This window comes from Puma concolor, chromosome A1 (assembly GCF_028749965.1).
Source record: "Puma concolor isolate L17-30 chromosome A1, mPumCon1.1.hap2, whole genome shotgun sequence".
Taxonomy (NCBI): Eukaryota; Metazoa; Chordata; class Mammalia; order Carnivora; family Felidae; genus Puma; species Puma concolor.
This window is the reverse complement of record NC_141667.1, coordinates 178,041,825-178,057,475: the sequence shown is the minus strand read 5'-3', so window position 1 is coordinate 178,057,475 and position 15,651 is coordinate 178,041,825. Positions and strand designations below refer to the sequence as shown.

The following is a 15,651-nucleotide window of genomic DNA, read 5'->3' as shown; positions in this document are numbered from 1 at the left end:
CATCCTCCCCTCCCTCCCTCCCACCCCCCATCAACCCTCAGTTTGTTCTCAGTTTTTAACAGTCTCTTATGCTTTGGCTGTCTCCCACTCTAACCTCTTTTTTTTTTTTTTTCCTTCCCCTCCCCCATGGGTTTCTGTTGAGTTTCTCAGGATCCACATAAGAGTGAAACCATATGGTATCTGTCTTTCTCTGTATGGCTTATTTCACTTAGCATCACACTCTCCAGTTCCATCCACGTTGCTACAAAAGGCCATATTTCATTTTTCTCATTGCCACGTAGTATTCCATTGTGTATATAAACCACAATTTCTTTATCCATTCATCAGTTGATGGACATTTAGGCTCTTTCCATAATTTGGCTATTGTTGAGAGTGCTGCTATAAACATTGGGGTACAAGTGCCCCTATGCATCAGTACTCCTGTATCCCTTGGATAAATTCCTAGCAGTGCTATTGCTGGGTCATAGGGTAGGTCTATTTTTAATTTTCTGAGGAACCTCCACACTGTTTTTCAGAGCAGCCGCACCAATTTGCATTCCCACCAACAGTGTGAGAGGGGGTCCCGTTTCTCCACATCCTCTCCAGCATCTATAGTCTCCTGATTTGTTCATTTTGGCCACTCTGACTGGCGTGAGGTGATATCTGAGTGTGGTTTTGATTTGTATTTCCCTGATAAGGAGCGATGTTGAACATGTTTTCATGTGTCTGTTGGCCATCCGGATGTCTTCTTTAGAGAAGTGTCTATTCATGTTTTCTGCCCATTTCTTCACTGGGTTATTTGTTTTTCGGGTGTGGAGTTTGGTGGGCTCTTTATAGATTTTGGATACTAGCCCTTTGTCCGATATGTCATTTGCAAATATCTTTTCCCATTCCGTTGGTTGCCTTTTAGTTTTGTTGGTTGTTTCCTTTGCTGTGCAGAAGCTTTTTATCTTCATAAGGTCCCAGTAATTCACTTTTGCTTTTAATTCCCTTGCCTTTGGGGATGTGTCGAGGAAGAGATTGCTACGGCTGAGGTCAGAGAGGTCTTTTCCTGCTTTCTCCTCTAAGGTTTTGATGGTTTCCTGTCTCACCTTCAGGTCCTTTATCCATTTTGAGTTTATTTTTGTGAATGGTGTGAGAAAGTGGTCTAGTTTCAACCTTCTGCATGTTGCTGTCCAGTTCTCCCAGCACCATTTGTTAAAGAGACTGTCTTTTTTCCATTGGATGTTCTTTCCTGCTTTGTCAAAGATGAGTTGGCCATACGTTTGTGGGTCTAGTTCTGGGGTTTCTATTCTATTCCATTGGTCTATGTGTCTGTTTTTGTGCCAATACCATGCTGTCTTGATGATGACAGCTTTGTAGTAGAGGCTAAAGTCTGGGATTGTGATGCCTCCTGCTTTGGTCTTCTTCTTCAAAATTACTTTGGCTATTCGGGGCCTTTTGTGGTTCCATATGAATTTTAGGATTGCTTGTTCTAGTTTCGACAAGAATGCTGCTGCAATTTTGATTGGGATTGCATTGAATGTGTAGATAGCTTTGGGTAGTATTGACATTTTGACAATATTTATTCTTCCAATCCATGAGCAGGGAATGTCTTTCCTTTTCTTTAAATCTTCTTCAATTACCTTCATAAGCTTTCTATAGTTTTCAGCATACAGATCTTTTACATCTTTGGTTAGATTTATTCCTAGGTATTTTATGCTTCTTGGTGCAATTGTGAATGGGATCAGTGTCTTTATTTGTCTTTCTGTTGCTTCATTATTAGTGTATAAGAATGCAACTGATTTCTGTACATTGATTTTGTATCCTGCGACTTTGCTGAATTCACGTATCAGTTCTAGCAGACTTTTGGTGGAGTCTGTCGGATTTTCCATGTATAATATCATGTCATCTGCAAAAAGCGAAAGCTTGACTTCATCTTTGCCAATATTGATGCCTTTGATTTCCTTTTGTTGTCTGATTGCTAATGCTAGAACTTCCAGCACTATGTTAAACAAGAGCGGTGAGAGTGGGCATCCCTGTCGTGTTCCTGATCTCAGGGAAAAAGCTCTCAGTTTTTCCCCGTTGAGAATGATGTTAGCTGTGGGCTTTTCATAAATGGCTTTTATGATCTTTAAGTATGTTCCTTCTATCCCGACTCTCTCAAGGGTTTTTATTAAGAAAGGGTGCTGGATTTTGTCAAAGGCCTTTTCTGCATCGATTGACAGGATCATATGGTTCTTCTCTTTTTTTTTTTTGTTAATGTGATGTATCACGTTGATTGATTTGCAAATGTTGAACCAGGCCTGCATCCCAGGAATGAATCCCACTTGATCATGATGAATAATTCTTTTTATATGCCGTTGAATTCGATTTGCTAGTATCTTATTGAGAATTTTTGCATCCATATTCATCAGGGATATTGGCCTGTAGTTCTCTTTTTTTACTGGGTCTCTGTCTGGTTTAGGAATCAAAGTAATACTGGCTTCATGGAATGAGTCTGGAAGTTTTCCTTCCTTTTCTATTTTTTGGAATAGCTTGAGAAGGATAGGTATTATCTCTGCTTTAAACGCCTGGTAGAACTCCCCTGGGAAGCCATCTGGTCCTGGTCTCTTATTTGTTGGGAGACTTTTGATAACCGATTCAATTTCTTCGCTGGTTATGGGTCTGTTCAAGCTTTCTATTTCCTCCTGATTGAGTTTTGGAAGACTGTGGGTGTTTAGGAATTTGTCCATTTCTTCCAGGTTGTCCAATTTGTTGGCATATAATTTTTCATAGTATTCCCTGATAATTGTTTGTATCTCTGAGGGATTGGTTGTAATCATTCCATTTTCATTCATGATTTTATCTATTTGGGTCGTCTCCCTTTTCTTTTTGAGAAGCCTGGCTAGAGGTTTGTCAATTTTGTTTATTTTTTCAAAAAACCAACTCTTGGTTTCGTTGATCTGCTCTACAGTTTTTTTAGATTCTATATTGTTTATTTCTGCTCTGATCTTTATTATTTCTCTTCTTCTGCTGGGTTTAGGCTGCCTTTGCTGTTCTGCCTCTATTTCCTTTAGGTGTGCTGTTAGATTTTGTATTTGGGATTTTTCTTGTTTCTTGAGATAGGCCTGGATTGCAATGTATTTTCCTCTCAGGACTGCCTTCGCTGCGTCCCAAAGCGTTTGGATTGTTGTATTTTCATTTTCGTTTGTTTCCATATATTTTTTAATTTCTTCTCTAATTGCCTGGTTGACCCACTCATTCATTAGTAGGGTGTTCTTTAACCTCCATGCTTTTGGAGGTTTTCCAGACTTTTTCCTGTGGTTGATTTCAAGCTTCTTAGCATTGTGGTCTGAAAGTATGCATGGTATAATTTCAATTCTTGTAAACTTATGAAGGGCTGTTTTGTGACCCAGAATGTGATCTATCTTGGAGAATGTTCCATGTGCACTCGAGAAGGAAGTATATTCTGTTGCTTTGGGATGCAGAGTTCTAAATATATCTGTCAAGTCAATCTGATCCAATGTATCATTCAGGGCCCTTGTTTCTTTATTGACCGTGTGTCTAGATGATCTATCCATTTCTGTAAGTGGGGTGTTAAAGTCCCCTGCAATTACCACATTCTTATCAATAAGGTTGCTTATGTTTATGAGTAATTGTTTTATATATTTGGGCGCTCCGGTATTCGGCGCATAGACATTTATAATTGTTAGTTCTTCCTGATGGATAGACCCTGTCACTATTATATAATGTCCTTCTTCATCTCTTGTTACAGCCTTTAATTTAAAGTCTAGTTTGTCTGATATAAGTATGGCTACTCCAGCTTTCTTTTGGCTTCCAGTAGCATGATAAATAGTTCTCCATCCCCTCACTCTCAATCTAAAGGTGTCCTCAGGTCTAAAATGAGTCTCTTGTAGACAGCAAATAGATGGGTCTTGTTTTTTTATCCATTCTGATACCCTATGTCTTTTGGTTGGCACATTTAATCCATTTACATTCAGTGTTATTATAGAAAGATACGGGTTTAGAGTCATTGTGATGTCTGTATGTTTTATGCTTGTAGTGATGTCTCTGGTATTTTGTCTCACGGGATCCCCCTTAGGATCTCTTGTAAGGCTGGTTTAGTGGTGACAAATTCCTTCAGGTTTTGTTTGTTTGGGAAGACCTTTATCTCTCCTTCTATTCTAAATGAGAGACTTGCTGGATAAAGGATTCTCGGCTGCATATTTTTTCTGTTTAGCACACTGAAGATACCGTGCCAATCCTTTCTGGCCTGCCAAGTTTCAGAAGAGAGATCAGTCACGAGTCTTATAGGTCTCCCTTTATATGTGAGGGCACGTTTACCCCTTGCTGCTTTCAGAATTTTCTCTTTATCCTTGTATTTTGCCAGTTTCACTATGATATGTCGTGCAGAAGATCGTTTCAAGTTACGTCTGAAAGGAGTTATCTGTGCCTCTTGGATTTCAATGCCTTTTTCTTCCCCAATTCAGGGAAGTTCTCAGCTATAATTTCTTCAAGTACCCCTTCAGCACCTTTCCCTCTCTCTTCCTCCTCTGGGATACCAATTATGCGTATATTATTTCTTTTTAGTGTATCACTTAGTTCTCTAATTTTCCCCTCATAGTCCTGGATTTTTTTATCTCTCTTTCTCTCAGCTTCCTCTTTTTCCATAACTTTATCTTCTAGTTCACCTATTCTCTCCTCTGCCTCTTCAATCCGAGCCGTGGTGGTTTCCATTTTGTTATGCATTTCGTTTAAAGCGTTTTTCAGCTCCTCGTGACTGTTCCTTAGTCCCTTGATCTCTGTAGCAAGAGATTCTCTGCTGTCCTCTATACTGTTTTCAAGCCCAGCAATTAATTTTATGACTATTATTCTAAATTCACTTTCTGTTATATTATTTAAATCCTTTTTGATCAGTTCATTAGCTGTTGTTATTTCTTGGAGATTCTTCTGAGGGGAATTCCTCCGCTTGGTCATTTTGGATAGTCCCTGGCGTGGTGAGGCCCTGCAGGGCACTTCCCCTGTGCTGTGGTGTATAACTGGAGTTGGTGGGCGGGGCCGCCGTCCCACCTGATGTCTGCCCCCAGCCCACCGCTGGGGCCACAGTCAGACTGGTGTGTGCCTTCTCTTCCCCTCTCCTAGGGGCGGGATTCACTGCGGGGTGGCGTGGCCCGTCTGGGCTACTTGCACACTGCCAGGCTTGTGATGCTGGGGATCTGGTGTATTAGCTGGGGTGGGTAGGCAAGGTGCACAGGGGCAGGAGGGGCAGGCTTAGCTCGCTTCTCCTTAGGTGATCCACTTCAGGAGGGGCCCTGTGGCAGCAGGAGGGAGTCAGATCCGCTGCCGGAGGTTTGGCTCCACAGAAGCACAGAGTTGGGTGTTTGTGCGGAGTGAGCAAGTTCCCTGGCAGGAACTGGTTCCCTTTGGGATTTTGGCTGGGGGATGGGCGGGGGCGATGGCGCTGGCGAGCGCCTTTGTTCCCCACCAAACTGAGCTCTGTCGTCCGGGGGCTCAGCAGCTCTCCCTCCCTTTGTCCTCCAGCCTTCCCGCTTTCTGAGCAGAGCTGTTAACTTATGACCTCCCAGACGCTAAGTCGCGCTTGCTGTCAGAACACAGTCCGTCAGGCCCCTCTGCTTTTGCCAGCCAGACTTGGGGGCTCTGCTTGGCCAGCGAGCCGCCCCTCCGCCCCGGCTCCCTCCCTCCCGTCCGTGGAGCGCGCACCGCCTCGCCGCCCTTCCTACCCTTTTCCGTGGGCCTCTCGTCTGCGCTTGGCTCCGGAGACTCTGTTCTGCTAATCCTCTGGCGGTTTTCTGGGTTATTTAGGCAGGTGTAGGTGGAATCTAAGTGATCAGCAAGACGCGCGGTGAGCCCAGCGTCCTCCTACGCCGCCATCATCGGAAATGAACCCTACATTACCTCTTTCTAAAAATCATCTGTGGCATCTTTACTGAGATATAGGATCAAGTGAGTAAGGGGATTGGACCACTGGGGAAAGGACCAATGGGATGATTGTGCTCAGAAATTCAGTTTTTCAGTTGATATTGTCTCAATTTCTTTTAAATGTATGAACTACTTTGGATTTAATACAAATAAAGCTCTGGGTCCATTTTTCACTTTGTTGCATTTACTGTAGTATTTCTCTAACAAGAGTGTTGCACTTAGAAGTTAACAAAATTGGGCCTTTAATCAGCAATTTAGGTCAGGGTAAGTAAACAATATCAGTATATGGTTTACAGTATTTATTACATAAAAGAGACCTAAATTATTCTGCAGATCAGAAGAGCAACACCAGACATTTGGCCTTTATCCCTCAAGGTGCAAAAAGTGAATTTTATCCAGCCAGAAGTAGGGTCTTCTGCAGGGGAGGTAATTAGCTGAGTAGAGAGATGGGGATGGTGAGATGGGAGGGCGAGGTAGTTTGAAGAAGTATCGTCCTTCTAAAGTTTTTGTTTAAAGCTTCAAAATGCTATCCAGATTCGTTTGGAGGAGGTTCTGGTGTGGGGCCAGAGGGAGAGAAGATTTTTATACGTACGTGAGCTAAAAAACTGTACCTAAAATAGTCATTAGTTATCCCAACGCCTATAACACTGTTACGGGACTCATTCTGCTAGACATTGGAAAGAGAAAGCTGAATTTGATCTGTCCCGAGTTGAAGACCTTGCTGCTGGCTGAGAAGAACAGTGGCTAGACAAGGGGTAATCCTAGTCTGGCACGATTGTGCTGTAGCATGAATGCTGACTGGTCTGTTGAAACAGAGAAGGCAACATGCTTTTCTTCCAAGATGGGGAAAAAAATGGGAATTGGAAGTGCAATATTGTCTCTGAACCTGGTTAGAGGAAGCTAGATTGAAAGAATTAGAGCCCAGAAAGCCAGATTTAATTTTTGCTTTTAACTTAGCTTTGTGTGATCGACAAGGAGTTTTGCCTTCTATAGGAGTGTGTCACATGAAGACAAGTCTCTGTCAGCGGCTATGGCTCGCCATTTCCGTAGCTGCTTTCTTTTGCTTGATTCAAGAGTTTTGGGAATAATGAATTCAAGCTGATTTTATTATTACATTTGGGTGTGAAATGTCGATGTAATTAGCATACATGGAGTGAAGGTTACTTTTTGGCTTACAGAATGAGACACTTTGTTTTGCTTATCAATACTGAGCTGGCCAGACAGCTTAGACATTAGTATATTTATTTTATTTATACTTCTCCTGCTTTCTTAAACATTGGGTTTCATGTTAGTTAAAATTACTTTTAAGGTTGGGGTGCCTGGGTGGCGCAGTCGGTTAAGCATCCGACTTCAGCCAGGTCATGATCTCGCGGTCCGTGAGTTCGAGCCCCGCGTCGGGCTCTGGGCTGATGGCTCAGAGCCCGGAGCCTGTTTCCAATTCTGTGTCTCCCTCTCTCTCTGCCCCTCCCCCGTTCATGCTCTGTCTCTCTCTGTCCCAAAAAAAAAAAAAAAAAAAAAAAAAAAATTTAAAAAAAAAAATTACTTTTAAGGTTACTTACACTACTTTAAAAAATAACAAAAAATTGTATATATTCGATTTTTCTTAGTTTTATTAAATTTATCTCAAAGGGGATTATAGAGGAGAGGAAGTAAAATCATGAAAAGCCCAAGTGTTGGAGTGATACCCAGATTTAAGCTGCAGCTGTCTTTTTTTTTTAATGTTTATTTATTTTTGAGAGAGAAAGAGAGAGAGAGAATGAGAGAGAATGAGCAGGGGGAGGGGCAGAGAGAAAAAGAGGGAGACGCAGAATCCAAAGAAGGCTCTAGGCTGTGAGCTGTCAGCACAGAGCCCTATGTGAGGCTTGAACTCATGAACTGAGAGACCATGACCTCACCTGAAGTCGGGCACTTAACTGACTGAGTCACCCAGGTGCCCCACAGCTGCAGCTGTCTTAATTTATACTTTGTGCTTTGAGAAAAATCATATCTCTATTTCAGGTTTTTGTTTTGTGTGTGTGTGTGTTTTTTAACACAGAATATTTAAAAGTCTATATCTCATGAGAGAATTAAGGCAAAGTTTGCCATTGTGCCTATCAAAAATAATCATGTAGTAAGTGCTAATTAAATTTTTTTTTAACATTTATTTACTTGTGAGAGATGGAGATAGAGCACGAGTGGGGAGGGGCAGAGACAGAGGGAGACACAGCATCTGAAGCAGGCTCCAGGCTCTGAGCTGTCAGCACAGAGCCCAGCAAGGGCCTCAAACGAGCCATAAGATCATGACCAGAGCCGAAGTCGGACGCTTAACTGACTGAGCCACCCAGGTGCCCCATAATTTTTAATAACAAAATAATACCAGCATTGTTAGCTTGATAGAGAGAGAGATGAAGTGTTTGAAGATCTGGGAGATGTAGAGGGTAGTTTTCCCATGTGATAAAAAAATACATACTTTATTCTGATACCCCCCATTGTACTTAGTTAATTGAGCTTACAAGTGTCCTGGCGATTTTCCCTCAGGGACTTAGGCTGTGGAATAAGATCCTGGTTGTTTCATTGCCTTCTCTTATGGCCTCATGTATCTGGGTCGCTTCAGCTCCTGGCTCTCCAGGCTTGACCTGGGTCCTCTTCTAAATGCTAAACTTGTTTCCCGTTTTTTCCTAGCTCCAGATAGAGGCACTGATAGGGACCATCAGAGGGTGCTGAGTCCTCAATCCCCAGTAGTCTGAGCTTCACAATAGCATTTCACTGAAAATAGTCTTTACTTTCTTTTATGACAAGCAAATATTTTAGGGATCACTGTATAGTTGCCGTCATTTTTTGCCAAATTTTTTGCATTATCTTTTCTAATTTTAACATACATGCAGAAGTTTGGCCCCCCTCCCCTTCTTTGGCCTTCTGTGAAAAATCTAATATTCAAACCATTGCTTCTGTCCACTTAAAGAAACAGGGATTATAGTGTACACTCACCTTTAGATTCTGGCTTGCTGGAGGTGATCAAGAATTTTGTAGCAGATTGGTATCACTTGGTGACGTGAAATTGGCCAGAGTAGAAGTACCTACACCAGAATCAACAAATACTGCAATCAGCTCTTTTCTTCTCCATCTAGAACTGATTAGTCTAGAGCCTCTGACACTGGTATTCTAACATTTTGGGCTGGGGTAGTAGTAGATGCATGCCTTCTTCATTTGAAAGAAAAGAAAAATCCTATACAAATCCTATACGTTTTCTTTCTGTTGATTTCACCTGTAGCCTTTTCAGCCACTTCCATGGCAAAGAGCTGCTGTCTTCTTTTATATATCAAGGGATAAGAGACTGCGTGTATGTTGGCATTTGTGAAATCCAATGCATTTAATTCCCTACAATCCAAAGCAGACCACGATTTTCCTTGTTACTACAGGATGTGAGGCACCAAGGGAGGAAGGTATTGGCATATTGGCACTTTTCTTAAGTAAAAGTAAACTTTGCAGCAAAGATTTCATTTAATTTATATGAAATTCCTTAAAGTTAATGAATATAGCCCTAAAATAGATCAGGTGCTTATTTCTATTAATTTATTATGTTAGCATAAAATCTTATTTTGAGCATAATGTTAAATAAAACCTCTCTGGTACAGTGCTATGGATAGGTCTCTTAGAGATTCTAGTTTGGTGGATTCTCTCTTTAAAATTTTTTTTTTAACGTTTGTCTATTTTTGAGAGAGAGAGACAGAGCACGAGCAGGGGAGGGGCAGAGAGAGAGGGAGACACAGAATCTGAAGTAGGCTTGGGCTCTGAGCTGTCAGCACAGAGCCCAACATGGGGCTTGAACTCGTAGAGCTGTGAGATCATGACCTGAGCCGAAGTCAGATGCCTAACCAACTGAGCCACGAGGCACCCCGTGGTGGATTCTCTTCTTGATAGTTGCTCTCGCTTACTGTTGATGCTGAAGTCCCCACATGGTCTACATTTAGGGAGATATTTTAGAACATTTGTCTTCTGTTTCTCCATGACTATTGGCTCCAGCTGTGGAGAATGCCCCTGGAAGAAGAATGGTCTCACTGAGGTAGGCTACACTGTCTATATCTTTGAGTCATGATGATTTGATTTAGAGCTTAAATGTAATTGCAGCACATTGTATTCTAAGTCTCATTTTGTGGTATTGAAGTTTGCACAAAAATGATTTACAAATAATGGTCCCTTGTTTTACTCTAAGACAGCTTGATACCTATTGAATAGCTACAGTCATTCGAGTGATTCTAAAACCTTGAAATGACTTTATAGAAGTCACCTTGAATAAAGCAAAGAACATAGAGGGTTTCTTTTTTCCCCTAGAAAAATTCTGTGCTAACCTGGTGGCTTTCTCTGATCTAGTGGGGGGGGGGGAGGGGCGGTGGTGGGAGACTGGCTAATAGAAAAAATCCTAGCTCTCTCCTTTTAAAATGCACAAAGGCAAGGTACTTGTTAACACAAAATGTTGAAAGCTGTTACCCTAGGCTCCTTTAGGAACTCATCCTTGACTCTTGTGGAAAAAACAGAGGGAGGTGTGTCATTATTAGGCACAATTGCAAAATGTTAGAGGACAGATGTCTTTATATTCAGTCCTTATTCAAAGCATTGCTGTGTTTATGTACTTCTCTTTCTCCTTACTCGTTATACAAAAGAAGCGGCTTGAATGGAAACTGCAGAGCATACTTGAAACAGGAGCAGGTTCATGTAATTCAACTTTAGAGGGTAAATACTTTGGATCAGACTTTTCCTTTTTATTCAGTCTCACTATACTTTGTCATTCAACTTGATGCCTTCTGGTACTTTCAGATTGGGGATGATCGCTGAAACACTTTGTTTCATTCTTTCCATGAGTGTCTTAGAAAGACTTTTGCACTAAGACTGAATGTGTTACTTGCAGCAACAGGATTTTGTCACAAAAACATTTTTGTGGGGATCCATCAAAGGGTGGTTTTCTAATCTATTCAAGCAGTTATTGAGCCTTTAATGATTTGGCATGGGAATTAGGCACGAGATTGTGAGAAACTCAATTAACTCCTCACTGGAAAAAGTAGAGAGGGGCAGATTAAGGAAAATGACACTTGAGTGAAGAGTTTACTATGCTTTGGACAAAAATCCTGCATATTTATTTTATATACACTGTTATTAAAGCTCTGTCTGGGAACAATTAAATTGCAAATGGTCCTGAAAGGGTAATAATTCAGCATTTGTATAATCCAAATGCAGGAAGATGCTCCTAGATCAAACAACCAAATGATTCTAAATGGATTCAAGTACCAAACAGACTTAAGGTCCAAAGTAAATGAACTGTATGACTAATTGCAGTCTCCATCTAATTTATTCAAGTACATATCTATATTTTTTTCTCAGAAAAATTTCTAATGACCAGAAACTTTTGAAAGTCTATATTTTCCATGGAGCTTGGTATACTCACTTACAGTAATTTTTTGGCCATATGTTTTGATTGCCTTGTGAGCCATTTTAGGCTTTGGTGAAGTTAGCAGGTAAGAAAAAAGAAATTATAAAATGGTTCCCATTATTAGAAGATGTAGAGTCTAATATAGAACATAACATTACATATATATGTGTTTGTGTGTGTTTACGTATATACAATCAAGAAATTACCATATATACATGTGTACACAATTAAGAAATTACTAATGGAAGCTTTGCGCAGTGGCAGTATCGTAGCCAATGAGGTTTATTCGAGGCGCGATTATTGCTAAGAAATTACTAATGGAGAAAGGAAATTAAAGGCTGTGGATGGTCAGAATAACTCACATATTCTAGAAGACGAGAAATTTGGAGAATCCAGGGTTAGGTGGTTAGTGTAGATGGTGAGGATTTTGGAATTATGATTTGAGGCTTGGGAGATGAGTAGAGAGCCATGTAGGCAGATTCAAAAGCTACACAAGGAGGAGCTATACATGAGCTTATTTCAGCCAGATGAGAGTAGCCATGTGACTTTCCCAAGACACCACCTCCCATGGCCTTCCTGTTCTTGTCCAATTTATTTCTGGTAATTTTCAAAGAAGTGTTTTAATCATCAGCTGGAGAAAACTAGTTGAAGGGCTGGAGTTGTCATCAATAGCTCCAATTTTATTTTCTCATTGGTCAGCTTATATTTTTGAATAAAATCCTGCATAGTAATGTGTAATTAAAAGCACCCTTAGTTCCCATCTGTGAGCTAAGATTCAGGGCTGTGCATGGAAACAAAACAGTCTCAGCCTTTGACCTTGTGGAACAGACAGTCGTGGGAAAGACAGATATCGAATGGTTGTGAAGTATGCTCCATGAGACGGCTTGCAGAGGGAATTGGAGTGCCATGAAAGGGTAGCTACCATGGTCAGTAGAGACCTCCCTGAGGAAGCAAAACCTAAATAGGTCTATGAATGCAATTGAGTCACCTCCATAAATCGTTTTCCAAGCACCTGCTCAGTAGAGTAGATATGAATTTAGAGGTAATTAGGGACTTGAATCATGTATGTAATTCTGAAATCAAAGATTTAGAGCCCTCTAAAACGTACCCTTTCCAATTCTGAATCAGAGAGTTGACATCTAGAATAGTGCAGTTAATGAAAATGGGGTTGGGGGGTATTTCAGATGAAATATTCTCTGCGCTTTATTATTTTTAATGAAATAAGAAGGAGCATTTCTTTTCAGCTACTCCCCTCTGAGAATTTGAATTGAAGCACAACAATAAAATTAATTTTTTTGTGAAAAAGAATAGTCTGCCCTGCTGAGAAGACATAGCAGCTCTTGTCCTGAAAGACCATTATATATATTATATATCTTGTTTACCTAACGTTGGGATACTTCATGATTATATATTATGATTTAAGTATAAATTAACTTTGGAAGAACAAAAAATAATTTTCTGTTACTGAAGTTGAAAACCCAAAAGTGGACATGTTCCTTCTCTCTCCCATTTTCTCTCTATCCCTCATTATTCATGGAATGCCTCTGTGTGTACACTTTCATACATATAATATTAAGCTTACAAATTAATTGCACATTTATTTTTTTTACGCATTTTTATCTCTGCGCCTCATTGCCTATGCAAATGTTGACATGTTCAATTAATTTAATAATTTATTCCTCAGTTTTCACATCTCTGAAATGGAGATTAAATTATTTAATAACATAAAGTACGTTGAGCAGTGCTGGCACACATCTAGAATTCAGCACATATTAGCTGTTGCTATTATGGCAGGCCATGATGAGAGAGAGACAGAGAGTTGATTTTGTTGAAAATCAAATTGCTAAAATCAAGGACTCTTTGTGTTGGAATTAACTTTTGTTAGAGGAATAATGGGTCAGTAGAGAATTATTGAGGGGATTTGCAAATGATGTAACTCATTGCAGATTATGGTAACATTGGGAATCTGAAGGATTGTGTCATCCTGAATTCCTTTAACCACCCTCCTTACCCCTATCTAATAAATTACTGAATCCTGGCATTTGAACTTCCTTAATTTCTCAGCAGTCCTGTTTTTCTCCATGCCCTAGTCCAAGCCAGCATCACTGCTTGGCTTGTCCATTGCTGTATCCTGTAGACTCTTATAGCCATATCTGGCCCCATTATTCTTCGCAGTGTAGCCAGGATGCTTTGTACAAATGCAATTCTAAGTATGTTAAATGCATGTTTAAAAAAATATTTATTTGGAGAGAGAGAGAGTATGCAAAAGTTGGGGGGAGAGGCAGAGAGAGAGGAGAGAGAGAATCCCAATTTGGGGCTCGACCTCACAAACTGTGAGATCATGACCTGAGCTGAAACCAAGAGTTGGATGTTCAACTGACTGAGCCACCCAGGCACCCCTGTTAAATCCACTTTTAAACCTACTCTATATGCATTCACTGACCTTCCATTACCTTTAAGAACAAATCCAACATTTTTTAAATGGCCTATAAAGATTCTGTGAGATCTTAACAAACCATTTCTTACTTCTTAAACTTCATTTTTTATCTCTAACTTCTGCCGTCCACTCTCAGTATCTCAAGTTTATCATTTCTCATATCCCAAGAACATTGCCTGTGCTTGCTATCTTCTGTCTGCAACTTTTTCTTGTGCTCCTCTGGCATTGGTTATGATTTAGGGCTCAGTTTAAGCATTACCCTTTCATCAGAGAGCCCATTTCTGACATCCTAAACATGATTTATTCACTCTGCATTTTTTACCCTCAAACTTAATTTTATAAGACATATATGGATGCCTCAAGCAGTCTCTGTTGTTAAGGCTTTAGCCAGAGCATGCCCTGCTATCCTGTGTTGCGTTAGGAAGACCAAGAAATATGTCATGCAGATGCCATATGATGCATTGTAGATGCATCATAGATGCAACTAATGATTAGTTGCCATTGCCTTTTCCTTTTGTCTACCAGCAGAGTGGGTGTTCATTTAATACAGATCGGTTTATGTTTTCAAACTGTAAGAATAATGAGAATATTATATATCCACTAATTCATTTATTTGTTCATATATTTTATATTGCTCATTTAAAATTATTATATTCTGATTGAGGGCCCAGTCCTTTGGGACACAGTAATGATGAAGATAGAGACACAGCTTCTCTCTTCAGGAAGCTCATATTTTAATGAGAAGTAAAACAGTAAAACAAATAGTGATAATAAATGGACATACCTGAAATATTAGGAAAATGGAAGGGGGCTCTAGGGCTGCATGGCAAGGTAGTAGGGAGATCCCATCAAGAGGTTTGTGAGGAAGCTGTTCACAGTGAGGCTATTAGAATCAGAATGTAAGTACTTACTTTGATACTAGTTTCCTTTGTGACTGTCGCAAAACTACTTGTGACTGTCTCTAAGGTTTAGTATCCATGTCTATAAAATGGAGAGGTTGGTATTTTCCTCAAGGCATTGGTGTGGAAATAAAATGAGATAATTCATGTAAATCATCTGTCATAGATGAAGCATGTAGAAAGTTCAATAAATGTTAGCTGCTGATACTGTTTTCTTGAATCTTGAATCATGATTCAAATATCATGACTATTTCTATATATGATTAATTACTTTTAAAACATTTTAATGGCTTCATAATGTCATTATATAAGTTGGCTACCATTTATTTTTAAACCTTCCTCTGTTTAAACGTTTCCTCTTTTTTGTACAATTACAAAACATGCTTTGCTAAAATTTTTTGTATAGGATGTCAGCAAAATGTTGCAGTAAGGACATTCAAAAATTTACCCCTCCATCAGAGCAAGAAACTGTTTAGCAAAAGTGTCAGAATCAAAATGTTCACAATTCTGGAAGCTATGCAAAAGGTTGCAGCAACCCGGGGAGTATTTACTCAAGAAAATTTACTTAGTATTGATAACAGTGAGCTCTGTGGCATTTAGCTTTCCTTAGTCTCATCTCTTCCCCTCTAGCTCACTGGTACCCTTGACAAATAACAGCCCTTATTCCTGGTAATGAAGTTCACCGAACCAAGCTAGAGCTCTTTCAGAGTCTCATGCCCAAAGAATTGTCATCATGTGGCTTTTTGGTGATTCCCTGGAAGACATTTGAAATGTATGTCTTTGACCTGAAATTTACTGTCACGGTTCTGGAGGTTACAAGTCCAAAATCAAGGTATCAGCAGAGTTGGTCCCTTTTAAGGGCTGTGAGGGAAGGATCTATTGCAGGCCCCTGTGCTTGGTTTGTATATGACTCTCTTCTCCCTTGAGTTTTCTTTGCATCATTTTCCCTCTATGTGAGTCTGTACCCAAATTTTGCTTCTTGTAAGTACACCAAATAGGATGTACTCCCACCAAAGGACCTCATTTTAACT

At 40.1% G+C, this 15,651-nt stretch overlaps 1 protein-coding gene and 1 pseudogene across 1 annotated transcript in view; both read left to right on the top strand.

Moving 5' to 3' along the window:
* The window catches only part of GPC5 (glypican 5), a 1,436,730-nt gene that overhangs the window by 99,848 nt on the left and 1,321,231 nt on the right, over positions 1-15,651 (top strand). The window lies entirely within an intron of this gene.
* LOC112861753 (U4 spliceosomal RNA) lies at positions 11,531-11,603 on the top strand (annotated as a pseudogene).